Source organism: Nyctereutes procyonoides, unplaced genomic scaffold, assembly GCF_905146905.1.
Source record: "Nyctereutes procyonoides isolate TBG_1078 unplaced genomic scaffold, NYPRO_anot_genome, whole genome shotgun sequence".
In the NCBI taxonomy this organism is placed as follows: domain Eukaryota; kingdom Metazoa; phylum Chordata; class Mammalia; order Carnivora; family Canidae; genus Nyctereutes; species Nyctereutes procyonoides.
In genome coordinates this window covers 52,487,495-52,506,766 of record NW_026575142.1, presented here as the reverse complement: position 1 = coordinate 52,506,766, position 19,272 = coordinate 52,487,495, and the positions used below count along the sequence as shown (strand labels likewise).

At 44.3% G+C, this 19,272-nt stretch overlaps 1 protein-coding gene across 4 annotated transcripts in view; it reads right to left on the bottom strand.

Annotated features, from left to right (window-relative positions):
- TPRG1 (tumor protein p63 regulated 1) overlaps nt 1-19,272 on the bottom strand; it is a 223,855-nt gene that overhangs the window by 149,433 nt on the left and 55,150 nt on the right. For 2 of the 4 annotated variants that reach the window (XM_055308252.1, XM_055308249.1), the window contains exon 1: nt 1,007-1,189. The exons of the other annotated variants lie outside the window; for them this stretch is intronic. The gene's annotated coding sequence lies outside the window, so the exon portion shown is untranslated. Of the gene's footprint in view, nt 1-1,006; nt 1,190-19,272 lie in introns of those variants that run through there. 4 annotated transcript variants of the gene reach the window in all.

Below are 19,272 nucleotides of genomic sequence, written 5' to 3'. Positions count from 1 at the left end.
ATAATCACTGAAGATGAGATTTTCTTAAAAACTATAGAACAATGAGATATAATGATAGCTGTCATAAGAGGAAATTGCAGGAGTCAATTTGAAAGGATTTGGGGGTGTTTCCACCCCCCTCTTCCTCCGCTATCTACCCCCCCTTGAGATTTGCTTATCCACATACCACAGGAAGACTGAAAAGCTAAATATTTCCCCAGGGCTTTTATGAACCGTTCCTCATAATGTTCCTGCTGACATTAGGAGAGTGTCATCCAGCCCCAGATGCAAGCCTTCTCATACAGAGAGCTAGAGCATGTTTCAGGCTCCACGGAGCCATTTTCCCACATTTGCATATCACTTTTTGGTTTGCAAGGCATTTATATATTTTATATATATGTGTGTGATATATATATATACCTTCTCATTTGTTCTCTAGAAATACTCCAATTTGATGAAGCCTATATATCATTATAAAATCCATCTCAGATGAGCTCAAAAACATCCCTCTCAACCTGCCTGTAAGGAAATAACACCTTTTGTTTGTCATTTGACAGTTCGGGGAAACCCTTTCACTTTTTTTTTTTTTTTTTGAGATAAGATATGACTTGCTGGGTGGTACAGAAGAGGAAGAGAAGGAGGAATCAAATTTAATCTTGGCCTTAGCCTGCTGATCATACTGGAACAAATCACTTCAATTCACCAAGCCTCTGTTCACTAAGCCACTGAATAGAGAAAATTATACCTTATCCTATGGCTTTTATAAGGCAGTTGAGATCAAAATCAATATATAGATAAGTATGTCAAGCGATTTTATAGCCTGAAAAATGCTGGTCTACAAACCTCATCAACTCTGGGCAGTAAGGATGAATGGAAGACTTTCCTGTGGTCGTGGCAAACTACGAGCCTAGATGGAATTGTGAGTCAATGGTGGAAGTTGCCAGAAACCCAGGCTAGGGGCCAAGAGCAATTAAGACATAGAAATCCCATCTCTTTGCAGAACCAGTAAGAAACCACCTGAGCTTACCTGACTAGGTTGTGGCTGATCCTCAAGACTCTTCTTTCCCTTCTTAGATGAAGGGGCAAGACCACAGATAGTGGCCAGTGAAAGTGTGGTTGGCTCAGATGAAGCCTAACACGAGGGTACCCTGGTGTTGTCACCCCCTCAGTCTGAACCCTGCCTCAGCGAGAAGGCTGAGAGTTATGTGCTCAGTCTCAAAGGGTCAAATGAAAGGATTGAGGGTGTTTACAGGGAGGAACTCAACCTGTCAGGGACAGGTTTGTGGGTGAGGCCTTTCTCGCTCTAGTGACACACCTCTCTCTCGTCCTCTTCTTCAAGATGTCCTGGATTTTCCTGCCAACTTCCTCTTTGATCGAAATCTTCTGGTGAGGTGAGCAGGATCAGCCTCCTGTCCATTCTCCCACATCATCTGTTTGTTCCCAATTAGCTGTAAGGAAGCCTAAGCCTGAAGTCTTTATTCCTATTATTAGTATTCTTTTATGATGACTTGATTTATTGGATATTTGTGATTTTCAGCATCATCGCAACTTTTGCATTGGACATATAGAGGACATGCAGAGTGGTAGATCTCCATGAGACCAAACCCAGGCACATGTGCATACAGAATCTCTTGTCAGTATTCCTTTTAGAGTGTTTGACACACAACATGGTTTTCCATTTAAGTGCATGCCCCTCTCATTAGACTGTGAGCCTCTTGAGGGTAATGACCACATCTTATCCTCCCATATATTCCCCACAATGTCCAGCATATAGCAGGGACTAAATAAATACATTTTGAATGAATTATAATCAAAGAATATCTGTTTCATGAATCCTAATTTTCCATTGCATGGCTTTGCCACCTATGGGAGCAAACCAACACCAACTGACCTGGTATTTTTGGTCATCTGTAAATTGGGGATATCATTCCACCTTCAGAGATGTTGAATTTGAAAGGAGAAGCATAGGACAATGAACCTAGGGTAAGAGTTGACACAGTAACAACTGCTAGAAAATCAAATCAAATCATGATCAATTGATCTTAAAACCCAAATAAGACTTTTCTACATAGACAGAATAAAGTACGAGCAGTGAAAAGACATCACATGTCCACTTGTCTTTTTCTGTGCCTCCACCATGTCTAGGGCATAATCCACTTATGGCTTCATTCAATGAGTAGTTAACTGAGCAACCACCTTGACCATTCTCATTTCTCAGTGTAGACAAGGAGAGAAAAATGGACTAGATGCAGTCTCCTGCATGAAAATTCAGGAAAATAAAATATGTAGAAAGTGAAGAGCACCCAAACATCATGGATAGGATCAGAACAACTGCTGTGGGAATCCCGAGGAGGGAGCAGTCCTGGAAGACTTCACAAAGGAGGAGACAGCCTTAGCTCTGGGCTGATAAGGAGAGCTGGCATTTGACAAGTGCAGACAGTAGAATTAACTGTGAGATGGAATAAACACAGTCCCCTGATCTAACTGCTTTATTCCCTCCTTACTACTGACCCCAGGATGAAAATGAGAGTTTCCCATAAGTAGCGTCTAGGTCACTCCACTTCTACACTGTAAAACTACAGGGCAATGAGAAGTAATTGTGAAACAAATACTGTTTCCACTCAGTGACAGGTGTCTTTATAATCAGATGGGGGAAGGGGGAGGTGGCTGAAAAATGCAGGATCCCAGCCTGGGACTAACTGGTACATTGCTGTTTGAAGCATGTTATTTTAAAGGGCAAGGGATTCTGAAAAGACATCTATGTCCACAGGGCAGGTAATTATCATCAGGCTTCCAGTGGCCATGGGATGCTTCTCCCAGCTCCTGCAGCAACAGGGGCAGTAACAGTGCAACCCAAGAGGGGCATGGCAGCTGGAAGAATGAAACACAGAAAACCTGGGCTCTGGGCCCTCAATGCCACTCACTGGAATCAACTGGCAAGTAGCTTCGTCCTTCCCCAGGCCTCAGTTGCCTCTTCTATGCAATGGGATTTATAACACAGACCCCACCTGCCTTCCCAGGCTGTCCAGGGAGCTCATGAGATTCTGGAGGTGAGATGAGCTTTGTGAATGTGAAGTCCTGGCATGAATGTGTAGAACTGTCACGACGGGACACAGGATGACGAATGTGATTCACCTCTCGCCTGTCTTCAGTTATAGCGAAGGCTGTGTACAGGTGTCCTGGTGGATGACACGTTCCACAGCCATGGAACAGAGAACCGCAGAACCATTTTACCAAATGTGCACTTAGAGAAAATTTCTCTTGGTGTCTCGTCCCTTCCCTCTCTTCTGTGACAGCCTTTACCATTTATTCTGCTTCCTCTTCTGCTTTAGTCCTACTGTCCCTGACAGAAAATGTGAGCTGTTGCTTATTTGGGTTAGGAAACACTGATTTAATAGATCTGCCCTCCTGCCATTTTGCAGATGGGGCCAGGGTGATACTGGTGATCACCTGGCTGCTCTCTCCCTCACCTCGGCAGGGCTGCTGTTTTCATTTTTTTTTTAATTTTTTCTTTTTTTTAAATTTTTTATTGATTTATGATAGTCACACAGAGAGAGAGAGAGAGAGAGAGAGAGGCAGAGACACAGGCAGAGGGAGAAGCAGGCTCCTCGCAGGGCAGGGCTGCTCTCTTACAGTCAGGCCTGGAGCAGCAGGTGGGTGGGAGAAAGCACAGGTGGGCCCAGATCCTCAACAAGTCTGAACCAGAACCGCCACCAGCTCAGACTCCCCACTTCCCGCAGAGAAGGCTTGATGCATAGACCTATACCCCTGAGAGTAAAAGGGTTTGGTCTTTAAGAATCCCACAACCCTGCTCCCCAGCTCTGCCTCCTCCCCAGGAGTCCTTTGGTAAAGAGGGGCATGGGAATGATGAACAGACCCTACCAGGAGTTGTGGAAGCAGACAGGAACCTTCAGGCAGGTTAACCACTGAGAAATTTAGGCAGCATGAATTTCTCCTTCTCCTGAGTCCCTCGGCACACAGCGGGCCTCATGGGCATAACACTCCGCTGTGGTTAGTCTTGTCCGCTGATCCATATGTGTCTGCCCTCTTTAAAGGTAAGGGCTGGTCTTAAACATTCGTGTTAGGATCCAGCCCAGGACAATGACAAGAGAGATGTTTGGTGTTGGATGGAGGGATGGATGGATGGACAGACGGATAGACAGATGGTCAGATGGACAAATGCATGGGTGAAGGAACTTCTCTGCTCCCCTGTGTGGCCCTACAAGGCCTGGCCACCAGAGAAATGACAAACAGGAGGAGAAGCACGACGCTCCCCTGTGATTTTGACAGGGGACTAAATTCAGCCCAAAGCATCTTTCTTCCTCTCTCTATTTACTCTGGACAATCTGTCCCTTATCAGATGAGCTCAAGGCTGGTTGGAAATATGCGTATTCTATTTGACAATATCTTCTTCCTCCAGTTTTGTTTTGCTGCACAGACATTTGTCTGTTTTGCTGTGTGTTGTGTATCAGATAGGACTCAGACAAACTGCTTTGGCTTCCTAAGCTGTTTTGTTTTCTCCATTCAGCTATCATTGATCTCATTTCCCTTCCTGCATCTCACTCTTATTCTCAAATCCCAATTTTACACAGCGACAGAGAACAATTTCATGGATGCCCAGCTCCATCGAGGGCTTGGAAAGGGCACTGAAGTTACGAGTCCCGAGACCCGGTCCCCGGGCACCACCAACAAGCAGCATGACCTTCCGTGGATCACCTTTCCTAGCTGTGCCTGCTTCTCCTTCACAAGATAAAGTCTCCTTGTGATGCCACAGGACCTACATGGTATATCTTGAATCTGGCTGTCAAGTTGAACTAATTAATCCTTGTGCCATTATTTACATTGGGTGCAGCTGGGGAGGATTGCTCATCATTTTGAAATTTGGTTCAAGGCAATGGTCTGGTGTCTACTGGCCTAGGGCTTCACTCTTCCCCCCAGGTCCCCACTCCCTGATCCATCCCCACCCAGGGTGGCTTCCTGGACAAACAACCGACACAGGGGCCCAGAGCCCTGTAGATAAAAGGCCCCATGTTCGGTTGTGTTCTGTTTTCACCAGGTTGAAATCCTTAGTTTTTGAACAAGGGGCCTACATTTTCATTTTGCACTGAGGCTTGCAAACTGTGTGGCCGGTCTTGCAAACGCAATCCCCCAAAGCAATATAGAAGGAAAAGCACCAGGAAGAAGAGAGCGATGGAGCAAAGCTTTGTCAGCAACCAATGGTGGAGTGAAGGACTCCTCATGCGACAGAGCCTTACCATGGAATGCCCTTCACTATGAATATTTAACCAAGGAAAAGATGAGACTGGAGAAAACGAAACTTGCCACAGGCCACACCCCTATCAACCTTCCCCATCTTGGGTGGATTGGGGGCCTGACTCACACCCAAGGTGTGGCTCGCCATTCCTGCTAAGCACACGGGGCTCCTCCCTACTCAAGGAGCTCAAGGGGAAGAGTGGGTTGCGCTGGAGTGAATGTGGAAACCATCCAGTCACCACCTGACATCACACAGCTGGACATGGTTTCAGAGCAGAACTCAAGCAGCCGTCACAGGCCACCCTTTATCATAAACAGTCCGCTCTAGGTGACCCACGTTCACACTGGGAGTCAGTTTCCCGTGCTGCTCTCAGTATGGATTCCCTTTTGAACTACTTCCCTTTCCTATCTGTTTGGGATACTCCTCTGCCACACAGGTAACAAGTGTGGTGACCAGCAGGTTCCGATGCCCAGCACAGAGGGCTCAAATTAAATTGAGGATGAATCTGCTATTTTAAAACTGCAGGACAGTGAAATTATTACCACTGGCTCTTCTCTCCTATCCAGTGCTTCCAATGGCCAGAGTCAGTTCACATGTCTCAGTAGAGAAGAGATCAAATCAAAGGAGGCAGGCAAAACTTGAAACTCAAGCATGTAAATAAAGAGCCTATTATAAACAACACGCAAGATAAGCTTTTGAAACACAAAGACTCCAAGGGTGCCTGGGTGGCTCAGTCAGGTAAGCGTCTGCCTACCTTGGGCTCAGGTCATGATCCCAGGGTCCTGGGATTGAGCCCTGAGACTGGCTTCCAGTTCAGCTCAGAGAGGAGTCTTCCTTTCCATCTGCACCTCTCTACGTTGTTCCTGCTCTCTGTCTTTCAAAGAAAGAAAGAAAGAAAGAAAGAAAGAAAGAAAGAAAGAAAGAAAGAAAGAAAGAAAGAATAAATGAATGAATAAATAAAACATTAAAAAGAAGAAGAAACACAGAGACTCCGAGGGAAGCATGATGTGCTTCTTGCACTCTAAGCACTAGTTAGGACGAAAGGACTGACACACCTGTCTAGGTGTGGAGAGTCACTTCTGAGTGTTAGTTCACTAACACTCTGGGTGGACTTGGGCACGTATACACTTGGAAGAGTTTCCCTCTCTGGACTCGGGCTTCCTGGTCAACAACCTCAGGTAAATTGGACATGCTCAGAGTGAGGGCCCTTCCAGGGCTGGCATTCTGTGCTTCTAAGAACCAAACCACTATTCTCTTCATTTCAGTGTCATGACTTAGGAACTGATTTTCAGATTAAGAGCATACTCTAGAACCTAGGTTGGCATGACAAAATAATGAAAGCAACAAAATAATGCAGTTCAAAAAAGCTGAGTGCTGACCACAGGAGGTGACCCAGAGAGGATGCTGCTAGAGAACTCTTCTGATGCCAGGGTTACGACTCAGGATGTGATAGAGACACATCAGGGTGCAGGGCCCTAGGTATCCAAGGAGGGGCTCTGGAGCCATGGGGCCCTCACTTCCCAATGATGTGAGTGAGACTGAGCCCTGCCCCCAAGCAGTGACTGCAACAGTCACCCTGCTCTGATGAGATATGTGAAGAATGGGGGAATGGTGGGCTGGAGACCCAGGTCATATTACTGAGAGTCTTGAATTCTAGGCCAGGAAGTTTATACTTTATTTTCATCATTATTATGTGTTGGGGACTCTGTTGAGTGATTCTGTCTTGACATTTGATGAGTTCTGGGAGCTGTGACCAGAATGCAAGCAGACAGCCTCAGATGTTGCCCAGATCACATGGGGAAGGGGAAGGAGTGTTTCTTTTGCCTTAGTCCCTGCCCTGGCCACACTCCTGCAATGTGAGAAATTTCGCACACGGGAAACACTGTGTGACCATGTGAACCAAAGCTGGCCCTGCAATTTGGGCTTCATGACTCCAGTCTCAGCCTGGACCTTTATGCCATAGCATCCTTCAGTGCAAGGCCCAGGAAAGACAACACCAAAGACAGCATTTGATGTGCAGGCAGTTCTGGAATCACCTTCTTGAGAATCTCTTATAAAAATGCATATTCTCAGGGATCCCTGGGTGGCGCAGCGGTTTGGCGCCTGCCTTTGGCCCGGGGCGCGATCCTGGAGACCCGGGATCGAATCCCACATCGGGGTCCCGGTGCATGGAGCCTGCTTCTCCCTCTGCCTGTGTCTCTGCCTCTCTGTGTGTGTGTGTGTGTGTGTGACTATCATAAATAAAATAAAAATTTAAAAAAATGCATATTCTCAGGCCTCATTCTTGAATATACTAGTTTAGAATCCCTAGGGGTGAGTCCAGGAATCCCTGTGCGATGAAGTCCTGCTGGGTGGCTGGTATGTGCATAAAAATTTAAGAAATAGAGCACTGCACTTTCTCAATCTACTGACAGAGAACTCCAACATGGAGCAGACTGCACAAAAACCCAGAGGCAGGAACTTGTGGGATGGACCAGTCTCTGCCTCACAGAAGCAACAGCGAAACCTGTGTGGCCAGAACACCGGGTGGTAGGGCAAGTGGAGTGTGTGATAAAGTCAGAAGATGAGTGATTGTACCTAAGCGACCCATAAGACTTTCATCTCTGCCTTGCTCCTGATTTTAGGATATGAGTTCCTTGGTGAACACTGAGTTTCAATAGCCTTCATCCCAAATTCTGGGATGGATACCTGGGCTCTCACTGACTTATTAGACCTAAAAGACATAACAACAATATGCAAAGGGGAGAAAAAGATGCAAAGGGACGGGGGTCACAACCAGTTGCATTATGCAAAGGCCCACAGAAAAGAGGGAGGAAGGGTTTTATGAAGCGAAGGAGTTCCACGAGGGGCATCCAGGCTTCCAGGAAGACTCTCTGCCACGTGAAGGGTGTGGGGCCAGTGAGGACAAGCTCCCACTCCCTAGAGTTTTCTTCAAGCACGTTTGGGACCCCAGGTGACGTGGAACTGCAGAGGGAACAACATGCCATATCCGTTTTCAGAGGGTGTCAACACCCTCCTTCCCACACCTGCTGTTCCCAAATATCACAACCTGATTTTTTTCTCCAACCTCCTGTCTTGATAATGATTAAATATTCATGGATTGCTGTGATGCCAGCATACTTTGTGAAATTTCAGATACCTTTTTTTAAACAGAAGCTTTTTTTTTTTCAGAGTATCCCACTTTTGAAGAGAGGTAAAAGGAATGACAAATGCCAGTGACTCAAAAAGTAGAAACTGAACAAAAAGCTAGTAATCTCCAAAGTTTTCGCAATTGCATTTCCAGCCCAAAGTATCCTACTTTAAGAAGAAGAAAGCACAGAATTTCAAAAACAGAGACATCAAAGAACAATTGTTCGTATTACAAAGGAATTTTTCACTGTAGCACAGGGTCCATTTAAATAGCAAAGTCCCTGGTTCTGTGTAAAATGCAAGCCAAATGTACATATGTATGTATTATTTATTATGTGAAAAGTTCACCTTATTTGAAAAAAAAAGTGTATTTTTAGAATCACAGACTATTAGCTAAAAGTTAACAGTCTCCTCTTACCAAGTAGTTTCAGAATGAGTTTCAGGGAGCCCTGTAAGTCCTACTGAGGTGGCTTGGGGGCTCTCTGAGGGGACAGGCCTGATCCCCAGAGTAGAGCTAGCTGGCACCCATCCCAATTCAACCAGAGCAACTCCCCTGCTACCTGAGTATCCATTAGAGGTCCCTGTAACTTACAATTTTTAAGAAGTTGTATACATACACATAGAAACCTAATTCCTCAAGTTGACATTTTGGGAAACCAAGGCTCAACGAGGAATGACTGTCCTGAAGTCTTATATTAGGTTTTAGTATCAGAGCCCTTATTTCCCCTTTCACTATACTTTGTTACCCAGAAGATTCAGAAATCTTCTGAATGTATTAGAGTAGCTTGCTGATCTCCTAGAAACACTGTGGCTTAAGCCTGGTACTAGTAATTCGTTAAAGTAACCAGAATAATCGGTTATGAAGTCATTACGAACTTAAGGTAAGATGCAAACTTCTTGCTTCCTGAGCAAGTCTAACATTCTTAAAGGTCTCCAGATTAGCTGAATAATGTCAGTGTTGATCACAGCTCTGTCTTGGATCATAATACAGATAACTTGGGCTAGCACATTCCCAATTTTACTTAAAATACCAACTGAAGCAAGGTGTCATCAAGTTGAACCAATGCCTCAGTGAGATTAGTCATTCAGAGGAAAAAAACTAAGAATCCTATGTTGAATCAGCTTGTGTCCTATGTTTATCTATTTCTAGTTTTTTTAACAAGTACCTATGTGGTACTTAACTATGTGCCAGAAACTGCTGTAAGGTCCTTACAGATATTAATCACATGTCTCCCACAGCAGCCATGTAGGGAGGGTCCTAGGCATCATCAGCATCTCACAGGTAGGGAGATTGGGCACGAAAGACTAACTTGACCACTGTCACACTGCTGTTCAGTGTGGCAAGTACTAAAGATGCTTTCCTGGGTCACATTTGACATAAAGGGTACCATATCACCATCAGAATTATTTTACCAAACTCCGCTGAAGTTACTCCAAGACTTCCAAAAAGCAGAACCAGTACAATCTATACCATTGGTTTCTTTTATTTTTTTAAAGATTTATTTGTTTATTTTACAGAGAGAGAGAATAAGTGAGTGGGACAAGGAGCAGAGAGAGGGAATCTTCAAGCAGACACCCCCCTGAGTGCAGAGCCAGACATGGGGCTGAATCTCACGACCATGAGATCATGACCTGAGCCAAAACCAAGAGCCCAATGCTCAACTGACTGAGCCACCCACACATCCCTGTACCATTAGTTTCCCTGTTACAATCAGCTGATGATATTATTTCACGTTAGTGCCTTGTACTCTGTCAACACTGTGTTATATGTATGACAATTTTAGAAGGGAGAGATTGTCATTGGACACATTTTGCAGATGAGGCAACAGACTCAGAGAAGTTAAGGAATATGCTGAAAATCATACTCTTAAAGTGTGGAGCTGGAGTTCAGCACCAGATTCATCCGACTGTATTATATTTATTTTAGTAGAGGTCTTTAATGGTCTTCTCCAGGTTTGTCTGTTTTATCCGGAGTGTTTTTATAATTTTTGCAACAAGATGCTAAAATCTAATAATTGAGAAATTTCAATGAAAAATCGAGAACTGATTATGTCATGAACCGCTGAAACATATCAGAAACTTCCGAGAGTTGGCAGTGCCCTAGTCAGCAATCACTAAGTTACAGTGCAATTGCTGTGACCTATGAAAATATTTTCTACTGCAACTTATCACCGCATAGCATAATCACTGAGGTTACAACTGGTAATTTTTTATTAACATTGAATTAAAAACAAAATGTAAACTCGTATATCGTAATGACTTCAAGGTTCATCCGTGTTGTAGCTTGTATTATACTTCATTTCTTTTTATGCCTAAATAATATTCCATTGTATGGCTGCACCACATTTTGTTTATCTGTTCAGGCATTTGTGTTTGCCAAGAGCCAGGAGGAACAGGGAGTGGAGAGTGACAGCTTAATAGTTAGGGTTTCCTTTTAGGGGTGATGAAAAGTTCTGGAACTAAATAGTGGTGAAGATTGCACAACATATGGATGTACTTAATAGTTAGAATGGTAATTTTACGTTATGGTGTTTTACCACAATAAAGAAAAAACGACTTTAATAGTTCACAGACCTTCCAAGAAGCCTTACTTCAAAGAAACAGTAAACTCATTTGGAGTCTTTGTTTGATAGCCTTGTGTGTACTCTGATCTCCTCTAAAATAGAAACATCACTGATACCAGCTTCGAGATCCTATCATGATATCTAAAGTCATCTCTCCAAGTTTCCCGACTTGTATGTTATGTTCATAGCAGCCTGGATTAATCTGTTTTCAAATGATTTCAGAGGCTCTCCCACCTCTGTGTCCTTACTTTCTTTTTGGCTCAGAACCTGGAACACTGCCACCTTTTCTCTCCCATATCAGCTATCAAAGACCAAGATAAATGGCATATTCCGGCTGTTGTTGGAACCAGATGCAAACAGCACTTCTGATACAACTTACTGTATCTTCCTTGTCATATTACTTACCTTCTTGCTCAAAAAAGCTCTCAATGTTTCCTCGTTGCAAATCAAACTGAGTACAAAATTATTATCCTGTCATTAAAAACTCTGAACAGTAATGCCTCACCCTTATTCCCCATTATTTCCCTTCACATATCACATACTCCAGCCAAACTAAACTGTCACCATTCCCCAAATATGTCTCACGCACTTCTACACCCATGCCTTTTCTCAGGATGTTCCCTTTGCCCAGAGGCCCTCCCCATCCCCTCCGCCTACAGAGTCTTCACAGCTCCCATGACTACTCCAAACTAACCTCTTCCATGGAGCTTCTACCAGATCTTGCCATCCTTCCACCTTTAGATGCCACTTGCCTTGACTTCTTGCCTTGACTTTGACCGTCTTCCACAGCATGTACCCCACCTCCCTCGAGTCATGATTCTAGACTGTACCATTCCCTGATTAACCTGTGAGCTCCTTAAGTAACAACCGTCTTATTAATTGCTGTAAGTCTATCATCCCTGTGTTATAGCAGGGACTCAGCTAAAATTTATCTCATGGGATGGAATGGTATAAAATAGAATGAATAAAGGCAAAAATAAATAAATAAATAAATAAATAAATAAATAAATAAATACCCAGGTACAATCACTGCATTTAAACTGCCAGGCTTTTGAGCCTAGGCAATGAGATATTTTGCACAGTCTTGGCACCTGACAAAAAGTAATTGGTGAGAGGAGGCAGGTAGATGTGGATAAGAAGAACAAAAAGTAGGATTTACTATTTTTAAGCTAGAGGGGCAAGCACTCTGTTAGCTACTTAATATATTCATATCATCTGGTTCTCATGATATTCTTTGGGTTTTTTTTAAGATTTTATTTTATTTATTCATGAGAGACAGAGAGAGAGAGAGAGAGAGAGAGAGAGAGGGAGGAACAGACACAGGGTAGAGGGAGAAGCAGGCTCCATGCAGAGAGCCTGACGTGGGACTCGATCCCGGGTCTCCAGGATCACGCCCTGGGCTGAAGGCGGTCCTAAACCACTGAGCCACTGGGCCGCCCTATCCTTTTGATGGCTGGAGAAACTGAGGAGAAACAAGAGTGAATAACTTGGGGTACCTGGGTGGCTCAGTTGATTAACCATCGGACTCTTGATTGTGGCTCAGGTTATGATTTCAGGGCCATGGGATCGAGTCCTGCATTGGAGTCTGCTTGTCTTTCTCTGTCCACCTCTCTCTCTCTCTCTCTCATAAATAAAATAAATAAATAAATAAATAAATAAATAAATACTTGCCAAAGTTTCCATGGGTGATCTGAATCTACAGCCCAGTCTGTTTCCCCACAGCATACTACTTCTCTTAACAAAAGAAAAGTAAGAGAGGTCATGCCTATCCTTTCTAACCCTAGCCCCCTGGAGGATCTTATGCCAGATTACTTCAGTTTATATGTAATAAAAAGCAATAACAATAAAAGCCAATACCTTCTAAATGTCTACCATATACAAATTAATAGGTACTTTTGACACATTCTCCCAAATTCTCAAATCATCTCATGAAGGGCACATTATAAATCTCACTACAGGGAAGAAAGTGAAGTTCAGTGCTATGTCCAAAGTCATGCCACATTGCCAAGCCAAAAATTCCAACTGAGATCCTTATAAGGCGCCCTTTCAATTATGCTTCAGTGCCTCTTCTCCAGATTCTAACCATAAGTAGTATATTAAAAGAAGTCCTAAAACAAAACAAAACAAAACAAAACAAAACACCACCATGGAAGGAATTGCTATCTTGAATATGAAGAACACAATAAGAATTTTCCATTTGGTGGCTGAGATCTTTATCCCTCAGAGAGGAATACACATGGAAACAGGTCTAGCAGGTGAAGAGGGTGAGGCAGCACCAGAATCTCACCACTTCCTCTGAGCTTTGATCTTTCCCAAGAGTTCTTTTATTTTGATTCCTGTTGCCACCACCAAGCTAAGTCTCCATCTCCCAGGGCTGGGGAGGGGGAGAAGATGAGAGAGGTACTTTCCCTTTTCTCCTCGCAGCTTAAGGTAAACATAATCTTTCTTCTTGTTTTCCTTAGCACAACTGAGACAGGCTGACATATTCAACATGAAATTTACCAAACACTGAGAAAAACTTGAATGGAAATAAAGAAAATAAGAATGGCACAAAATAGATGACAGATTCCAAGACTTCTAACTTAAGAGGGGGGGTTTGGGGGCACCAAATTCTATCATGTTCCCCTAGCCAAGGATTACCTTAAACAGCATACCAGAGCCTTGTGTGGGTTCATCCTCCCGCCATGAGGAAAAAATCACCCAATCAAATCCCTGGAGTCAACTCGCATACTGCCTCGGGTTCTTCCACTAATTCTGCTTTCTTTTCATAAAATTCAGCCCATAGATCAATTGCCAAAAGATACTGACATCTATGAATCTTAATGAGCACTGCAGCCTGCTTCAGCTCAGGCTAACAATCCTGCCCACCTCCTCCTCAGCACCCATCCACCCACCCATCCACCCATCCATCCACCCACCCACCCAGGATAGAGGCATTCTTTTGGAATTTGACTTTTAGGATTTATTATGACATTAAATAGAGAGAGGCAATCTCTAAGAAAGCCACCCCCGCATTCCCTTACAGTGCTCGCCAAGACTGATGACAGTGGATCTTTGCAGCTCATGAATCCCACAGAAAAACACTCCATCAAAGGGCATCACCTACCACAACAGAGTTTACCCCAGGTATGAATCTGTGGGTATGAATCTGTAGTACCTGAGAAAAACAGGTGTCCTGTTTCTCATTTCTCATCCCATATTGCACTCCCAGGACCAAGAACGACATACAAGATAATTAAACCAGACTAGCCACTGAATCAGATCATTCTTGTAGGAGACCCATGGCTGACTTCAGGTTGTTAGTAATAACAATAAGAACACAGAAATACCAACATCGACTTGAACAAACACTGCTTGCCTTATATGCGTGCAGTGCTCTCTGTTTTATGAGAGTTTCCCATCTCTCATCTCTACTGGGCCTCCCATCAGTTCTAAGAAATCACCAGGACAGGGGGGCTAGCTCCACCCCTGACTCTTCCCAACCTACTCCTCCAGAATCGCCTCTCACTTTTCCCTTGTGTCGCCTTGAAACCTCATGCTTGTTTATGCTTCTCTACTTTGTCCTATTCCTTCCACCTGAAACGCCACCTCCACCTCTTCCTGCACCTAAAAGCATATGCCATCTTTCTGAGACTCATTCCTTGGGCAACCTTTGGTAATTCTCAGAGTTGGGTGGGCCTACTCTTATGACTTCATTTAAAGGACTAGAAAGAAACTTAATATCTTCCTTTTTTTTTGAAAGTACATTGCACAGATTAATTACCATTTTGAATTTTTTTTAAGAGTGTACCATGATTTAGCATTGAAACGAGAAGTTGTGAGCACAGAATGGCACAGACCCAGGGCAGCAGGGTGTAAATGTGGTGTGAGAGGAGCGCGTTTTTATCATTATAGAAGTAACTGCCAGCTCCTCAGAAGAAAATCCTGGAGACAATAAACTTTATTATCTTAACAGCTTTCACAATCATTCTTTTTAAGGAGAAAATTGCCTTTGTCTAGGACAAAAAAAGAAAAAAATACCTTGTAAGTTCTTGGGATAGAAAATGTGCTTTTGAAGACAGCTTCAGAGAAGTGGGCAAACATCTATGGTGAAAATGAGAGTAATTTGGTTTTATTCCTCAGAAGAGGGAGTATAAAAGGAAGACAACAGAGCTATGAAGTGGAGGAAAGAGACAAAATCACCAAGATGGAAACAAATTGAGCTAAAGGGAGTAAGGCCCCTGAAACCCTATGTCTCCAGGAAAGGGCATGCCTACTTTTCCCATTTGAAGGTAGTGAAAGGCTCTAGATGCACTCAGCCCCTCAGAGCCTCAGTTCCCCCAGCTGGACAAGGAGAATAAAAACAAAACCCAATTTATGGGGCTGTTTTTGGAAAGTGAGTAATAAAAAAGGGTGTAAGAACAGTTTGAAAACCATAATGATGGTGACTACTTCCTATATAGGATGTTTTGAAGGACCCTCCAACAATTACAGTGAATGACCATGGTGATTATAAATGGTTTGACCAGAGTTTTTGTTTTTATACATGTGGCCCCTGAGAACCAAAAGTGTGATGTAACATTTATAAAGTCATAGAGTAAATAGATAATATCCCTTTAATCCATTTGCTTATTTACTCAGGCCTCTATTAGCCTATATGACATGCATTGCACAATACATGGTAACTGGCCTTCAGTCTTTATGGCTATTAGACAGGTCAGGCTCCCTACAGCCAGAAAGGAGAGAGAAACAGCAGAACTGATGACAACTCCTGTCACAGAAGCTGCATGTTCCAATTCAGCAACCCGGCTCAGAGAGGAAGATGGGCAGTGCGTTCTCAAGGCCGACCTGGGATCCCATCCTCCTGGGATGCGGCCGCATGCTGGTGTTTTGTGGTTTTTTGTTGTTTTGTTTTCTTTTCATGGAAACTTCCTCCCAAAGGTGAAGGATGCTTGCTGTACTCCCTTGACAGACTACTCACTTCCTTCTTTGCTTTTTCTGTTCTTCCTTATCTTTTGCCAAAAGCATCATTAGGCAAACCGGAACAGAAGGTGGCCGGAACCTGGCCTGTGTGTCCGCCTCGTAGAGCTCCATGCCAGAAGGAGGGCGCCCCTCACTGAGTTCCTGGCATTTGATGTTCAGTCTGGAAAGGAAGCATGGCCATCTGCCTTGGACTCTAGCAAACGGAGTCTGTTCTCACTGCTAAGTCCCATGGACATGGGAATTATGGACCAGTTGGAATAGAAGCAAGCTCCCCAGTGCACCTGAGCAGCGACAGCTCTAGGGTCGGAATGATCCCCAATTGGATGGCAGGGAAGAGAAGAGAGAAGTAGGTCAGTGTCTGCTCTTTAGGGCCTAAGACACAATGGTAGGGGCTGAGACCCTGGCTGGCCGAACCCTTGTCCGAGCTTCCCTCCAAGACACACAACTGAGATCAGTGAGAATCAGGGTCAGGGAGGCTCATGGAGAGCATCGCCTCCCGCACCTGCAGTTTACAGATGAAGAAACTGAGGCTCAGGGCAGCTGAGCCGCAGAGCCCGAGGCAGAATGGGGTGGCCCAGCTGCTGGGCCCGTGGCTCCCCCCAACGCGAACCTGACTCGCGTGGCTGGCTGAGAGCCAAGCGCTGTGGTTGTCAGTGACTGGCTCAGTGGTGTTGGGGTAGGGAGTCTGTCCCACAGCCTGCGAACCCCATCAGCAGACCATCAACAGGCCTCCAGATAATACAGTTTACGTCAAAACAACTTTTATTTCCTGAGTGTTTTCTCAGCTGTGCCTTAAAATAAAATGTATGTGTCTAATCTCATCCGGCTGTGCGCTGCCTCTGCCATCCGAGGGGCGGGAGGGGGTGCTGACGGCGAGGCTGCAGGCGGGGGACTGCGAGGCAAACTGGGGAGGGGCACCGGCAGCACAGACACCCCCCCACCCCCGGGGTGCACCTTCCCGGCTCAGGCCACAGAGGTGTAGGAAGGGCATGGCCTCACCGCCCCTCAGTGTCACCCGGCAGGTCTTCCCCTTTGCACCGCAGGACACACCATCCTTCCAGTCGTTCCACCAGAAATTCTTAGAGTTCGGATTCTCTTTCCCATGCACTTGGCATCCAGTCCATCAGCAAACAGGGTTGGCTCACACCCGGTAATAAAGCCTCTATTTGTTTCTTATTGAGGCTCTGAACTGCCACAATGAAGTAGATTAAATGCCACATTTTTTTTTTTAATCTTATAGTTCTGGAGATCAGAAGTCTGGCAGGCTCCATTCCTTCTGGAGGCTCCAGGGGAGAAGCTTTTCCATGATTTTTCCAGCTTCCAGAAGCCAGTCACATTCCCTAGCCCACGGCCCCTTACCCTCTGTTGATGTCAAAGCCAGAAGTATCATCTCTTCTCTTTCTGCTTCTTCCCTGAACACATATATCCTAATGCCGCTGCATCCCTCTTATAGGGAACCCTGGGAGCACCCTGGGCTCATATGAATAACCTGGAATAATCTCCCCATTTCAAGATCTTTAATTTAACCACATCTGCAAAGTTCTGTTGGCGATAGGGTTCCAGGTATTAGGATGGGGACATGTTTGAGGCCTACTACATAGCCAAATTCTGATTATTTTCCCAGGACCTTTCCCAGGTACTACATTCATCCCAGTCTCTATTAGCCCTCACTCTGGTTGTTGAAGGAAACCTCCTGACTGCTTTCCCTGCTTCTGCCATCCCTCTACCAGCACCATCTTCCCCAACACCTGGTCTTCAAAGACACAACACTCAGACTGGTTTATTAGAAATGTCACTCAGATCATGTCCATCTTCTGCTCAGATGTTTTATGGCCTCCAAGGCCTCCATGATCCAGCCCCAGAACCACCAGCCCTTATCTCCTCTTGCTGCTCTTTCTCTTGCTCCATCCCTATCACACAGGCCTCCAGATGGGTCCTTGGACATGCCACGTACACTAGCACCTCAGAGCATTTACCTTTTTCTGTTCCCTCTGCCTGGGACACCCTTCTCCAGAGGCTCATATGGCTCATTCCCTCATCTCCTTCAGGTCTTTGATCAAGTATCACTGTCTTAGCAAGACATTCCCTGTCTGCTTGTTTCAAAATGACAATATCTTCAGAATACAGCCACCTTCCCTCTCTCTTTCCTTGATTTATTTTTTTCTAGTATCTACCCCTATCTCATATACTACATGGTTTGCTTATCAGTTATTTTCTGTCTCTATCCTCTCTTCCACAGAAACATACACTGTGTGAAGGCCCATATTTTTACTTATTTTGCTCCCAGCCTCAGCACCTGGCACATAGCACATAGTAGGCTCTCAACAGCTATTTCATGAATCAATGAATCAGTGAACTAAATTACTTCTCTGAGACTGTTTCCATAACTATGAAATGGGGGTAACAATATCCACTTTGCAAGCTTTTCAAAAGGTGTTCTGGACATCCCTCAGGTTGTCCTGTGCAACATTCAAAACTTCTTCCTATTTCTGAAGAATATCCCATGCTGTGAGTTATAGATAAGAGGCAATACATTCCTCTCATAAAAAAGAAATTAAAAAAAAATTAAAAAAAAACTTTCCTCACCTTCCCTGCACTTCCAGGCACACAGATAGTGGATGTGTGATCTTGATTTAGGATCCTTTGTTTTATTTCTCTCCTCTAGAGTAATCTAAGACACACCTGTTACCACTTTCATAAGATAACTGTGCAAATACTGTTGACCCTTCAACAACATGGGCTTGAACTGCACGGGTCCACTTACAAGTGGATTTTTTCTCAATAAACCCAATATAATTCTGTAAATATATTTTCTCTTCCTTATGACTTTCTTAACATTTTTTCTCTCTAGTTTACTTTATGATAAGAATACATATATAATATTCATAATACATATACAAAATATGTGTCATTTGACTGCTCATGTTATCAGTAAGGCCTCTGGTCAACAGTAGGCCCTTAGCAGTTTAGTATTTGGTGAGTCAAAAGTTACACATGGATTTTTTTCAACTGTGCACTATCAACATCCTTAACTCCCACATTGTCCAAGGGCCAACTGTAATAGAGAGTAGCAATCTTTTTTTTTTATTTTATTTTTTTATTATTTATTTACAATAGTCACAGAGAGAAAGAGAGAGAGAGAGGCAGAGACACAGGCAGAGGGAGAAGCAGAGGGAGAAGCAGGCTCCATGCACCGGGAGCCCGACATGGGATTCGATCCCGGGTCTCCAGGATCGCGCCCTGGGCCAAAGGCAGGCGCCAAACCGCTGCGCCACCCAGGGATCCCGAGAGTAGCAATCCTACTCCTTCTTAGGTTTTCCCTTTACCAACAAAACATTGGAGAGGAGCAGACCTGATCGTCCTACTACCACACATCACTCTGTA